The sequence below is a fragment of the Palaemon carinicauda genome, chromosome 28 (assembly GCF_036898095.1).
Source record: "Palaemon carinicauda isolate YSFRI2023 chromosome 28, ASM3689809v2, whole genome shotgun sequence".
In the NCBI taxonomy this organism is placed as follows: Eukaryota; Metazoa; Arthropoda; class Malacostraca; order Decapoda; family Palaemonidae; genus Palaemon; species Palaemon carinicauda.
Window position 1 is genome coordinate 41,206,440 of NC_090752.1, and position 5,000 is coordinate 41,211,439.

Below are 5,000 nucleotides of genomic sequence, written 5' to 3' on the forward strand. Positions count from 1 at the left end.
CGTTGGCCACAGAAACACGTCCAATAAGATTGTAGGTTTTGAGCATCCAGTTCCCGTGGCCAATGAGCGTTCTGGTTCTTTGTCCTCCAATTATTTGATACAATTCTTCATCAACGTGAGGACTTATCAGGAGCCCGTGCTAATACAAGGCCGACTAATCACAATTTTGGAAAATTATAAGACCCTTTGATATAAGATAAAAAAAAAAAAAGAAAACGTTGACCATCCTCTCGCTGGAAGGAGTTTGACGAAGTCCTCGTAGCCAATATTAAAACTGTCGTGTAATAAAGGATGAATACATATTACTAATAGAAATGTTAAGTAAACCCAACAAAAAATAAATAAAGTGGTTGACACAGTTGCATTTATTTTCTTTGCCCTCTACTAAATCATGCAACCTATTTTTACCCTGGAATATTTTTATTATAAAGCGAAACTTCGACCACTCCAATTATGACATTTTTACCTGTAAGTTAATTAAAAAAAATCACGTGACGTCTAACTATATTCTTAAAGCTGGATGAGTTGCTTGTAGACTACACCTGCGCAATACTTTTCTTTAAAAAAGATATCTACCTTGACACAATTTTCTTAATTATCAATGAAAAACAACATATTCGAATCAGGTAAATTGTCAAAATAGAATGGTGTTTTGTCGCTGCAATACAGGGTACTAAAATCTTGTAGGTCTTGAGAAGTAAGTGATATTTGGTGTTTAAAATCCTATTTCAAATATCGAAAGGGGTTTTCCTTTCTATTATAAAAACAACTATTTCTGGCAAGGGACTTTTTGGCGCATTTTTTCTGGCAAGGGACTTTTTGGCGCATTTTTTCTGGCAAGGGACTTTTTGGCGCACATTTTCTGGCGCGGGTCTTTTTGGCGCACTTTTTCTGGCGCGGCTGTTTTGAATCAAAGAAATTATTTATGCTTATATACAGTTAATAAATAACAAAATTTTGATGATGACAAGATTTTAAAGATTCTATTTTATCCATTAAACTTAACTCATAAAACCTTATTCTTAGAAATAAATAACACAATGAAATGGCTTATAACAATTTAATTAATTTTAAATTTATGAGCCAATCTTCGGAGGTAATCTAAAGGTTGTCTTGTACCGTAAGTAGACACTATTTTCCTTATTCAGTTTAATAATTGATGTGCTTCATCCGGAAAAAAAAATTGAAAGTGCATCTATGTGAGAATCCGTCATTAATGAGCACAAAACATAATGCTAAAATCCTTTTTGTTGTACGAATGACTTATTCTCATGCTCTTAAGAGTCTATATGTTTGTTAATCTATCTATATATCTATTTGTACGTTTGTATGTATACATGTTTTTATTATTTCAATATATATATATATATATATATATATATATATATATATATATATATATATATATATATATATATATATATATCTAGGCTATATATATAGCTTTAATTTGATTTTTATTATAATCAATACAGACCAGATTTATTCAGGGATTCTATTTAAAAAAATGCACCAGATGGCGTTCGCCAAAAAGTGTTGCATCAGAAAGTCTGCAGCAAAAAATGCTTGACCGAAATAGATTTACCCAATTGAGTGTATTCCCCCATACTGCAATCCTCGTGGTTTATGAAATGTTATTTATTGGGTATGTCACAACCAATAAGGATGTTCAAATGTATACCCTATACTTTATGCATGTCTGTCTCATCCTAGTAATCAGAACACTTAGAAGTGTTCTGGATGAAATTTTCTACCACCAAAATTTTGTTGATGGATATAAAAACCACTACTGATACATGGCATTAAGAAAACGCTGCTAAGTTATTGCAAGAGGGATAATGCAAATGAATGTGAAAAATTATGAAAAATGTGAGTAAAGAGAAGAATGCAGCTTCAATGAACATGTAGGATTTTTGGAGTACTAAACCTAGCTATAAATTGAGAAATGGTTGAAGATTTGATGGACAATCAGGGGTTAGTTTTACTACATGTGACTTGGATTTTAAGATGTACATCAGTCTACACGTGGGAAAGATCACAAGAAAAAAAAGAGAAAAAAAAGTGTTATAAACCATGCGTTTGTAAATGTGAGAATCTATAAGGAATTTAAGGAAATGAGGATAAATTACGAAAAATCATATTCTGATCATAGAACTTTTATGCAAACTATAGCAGAGTAAAGCCCTTAACAAAGGGAGATGAAAAGAAGTAAAACGTTTTTTAAGAGTTACTTAAACTGGGTGCAGTCTATCAGCTAAAATCTGTCACTGCTAAAATGTATATGATTTTATTTTCTGAGTTCATTAATAGTATTGCCTCGCCACTTCATAAGTGGTTGCTTGAAAATAAAACTGTTGACTATGCTGTATAACTCGTGAAAAATTGCTGTTTCTGTGGCAATTTATTTCTCAACAGAGTTAAATGTTTTGGATTTTATGATTCCTGTAATAAATGAGGCAAGAAGAGTCATTTTGTATGGGTAGCCTATGTAGATCAGTTTTCTGTGAGTTGTATTGCTACATTGTATACCTTTACTCTTCTTACAATTTCTCCTGCAATTGCTCAAAATGTTTTAAATGCTTCAACTACAGTAATTGTGAATGGACATTGTGTGAACTCGTTGATTGACTCATGCAGCTCAGATAGTTTAATAAGTGGGGAAGTAGCATAAAAATTGAATCTGGCAATATTTCTGGAAAATAAAGATTTCCATGACATCAGTAACGCTGAATAAAAGTTCTCATGGGTTTTTCATTGCAGCTCTGGTGCACAAAAGCCGAAATTATCCATCTGCTCATTCAAAAGTTTTACAAGATCTGGGTTGTGATATTATATTGGGCTTTGACTTCCAGAAACAACGCATAAGTATAACTTCGGAAAATAGATGAAATAAACCTGAGCTCACAATTAGTGATATAAAGTCAGTGTGTGTACTGTCAAAAGCAGTGAGGGATGAACTATCACTGTTCCCAAGATCTGTCTCAAGAATGTAAATCTATTGTTTGTGTCATGTATTGATTTATTGTCATTATTTTACCATTGAATATAACAGTTTTATTCCTTATTTTGTGTGCTTATTGTTTTGCATTATAAATGCTTGAATCCTCTTCAATACTTTTATATTCTTGCGTCATCTATACTTTTATAATGTTTTACGGCGCTTTTCCTTGTTTTGTATTGTGCCGACCCGAGGTTCGCCAATGGCTATTTGCTTTTGTGAGTTACTTTCTATTTAATAAAGTCAGTATTGACTGGTTTTAATGTTTTATGCTAACCGTAACACCTCAAGCTTTTAATAAAGTGGCGACGAATGACGTCTGTATGCAGGATGTTGATTTTGTGAGCAGATTTCAAGACGCTGGTTTTCGCCAAACGTGAGTATGCCATGTACGGGAGCCCTTGCATTTCGGCTACGCCTCTAGGCTATCTGGATGTCAACCTGTTTCCCAGGAGTGATGTCATTGTTTCGTGGAAGAATTGCTCCATTGGATTTGGTAAGCTGTATTTTTTCCATGTTTTTAGGCTGGCTAGTAAACCTGCTATGCTGCCTAAACTGCCTAGCTTCGTTTTTGTCCGTGATTGGTTACAAGGATTCAATGATTTCTAGTGTTCTAGATGGCTTTGGGATCCCAAAGTAAGATTGATCCTTTTGATTCTAAAGAGATCAAGCTAGACGTTTAGTTGTCTATGTTGCAAGCACATTTTGGTCGCTATGGCATTACTGAGGAGGTTAAGAAGAAAAATAGTCTACTTATTTCTTTAGGTACAGAGACTTTCAGTGTTTTAGCTTCTCTTTGTGCACCTAAATTACCTCATGATGCATCCTTAAAATTTAATGATATTGTTTCACTTTTGAAAACCCATTTTATTGTGAAACCGTCCTATCACAGATCATTGATTAAGTTTCAGCAAAGGAAGAAAAATCGTTGTGATTCATTGCGTGATCTATATGCTGATCTGAAATCCTTAGCTTCAGATTGTGATTTTGGTACTGACTACTGCCTTTGACAGTCGAGTTAGAGATCAGTTGTTTATGGCCATTGATAATGAAGTTTATTTTCCGAATTTGGCTGCTGAAAATTTGAATTTACAAACTATGAGTTCGGCGGACCCCCTTGAAAGGGTTTTGAATTTTGAGAAAGCTTTCTGTTCTGAGAAAGTTGGTTTAACTGATAGGGTTAATGCTTTGAATTTAAATTATAGTGCAACCACACATAAAGCTAATTTTAGTTGTAGACATTGTGGTTATCCTCATCGTAGTGAGAATTGCAGATTTTCAAATTTATCTTGCTCTTTCTGCAATAGAAAAGGGTACCCGAAACATGTTTGTCCTCGCTTTATAGAGTCAAATCAGGTCCAAAAAGCTTCACCTAAGCCAAGTGTGGAAAAGAACAGTGATGGTAAAAGTCCGTTTTACAAATCTAAGAAAAAGAAATTTTTTAAAAAGAAAGTAAATGCTTTAGCTGAATGTGATCATTCAGATTTTGATGATGATAAGTTTGATCAATTGCTTAATTTAAAGGATGAGTCTGAGGATTCAGAATCAGATCACATCAATTATGTGACAGGAGTGAGTACTCGCCGCCATTACCAGTGATGAAGACATGTGCATACTGGTGGATACCACAGAGCCTGGTATGCCTGAATTCTTCCATGAGCTACCAGCACCCCTTGAAAATATTACCAATTATGTGATGAACTATATACACCTGATGGTGTAATACTCCATAAGCAATGATTTATGAGTCCAACCCCGCCCCCCAGGAAAGAAGTCCTAGCAGCCCTGTATCCTGACCACCTAGGAATTACCTAAATGAACTCCAGTGCTGAGGTGTCTATCTTCAGGCCGGGCATCACTTCAGCCATTGCAAACCTTCATTGTAGACGCTAAAACTGCAACTGCATTGCTCTTTCTCAACAATCTGCTCCACCCACTCCTCCCATATCACCTGACTATCTATTCCGTTGTGTATGTTAGTTTCTTCGACTACAAAGGTGTC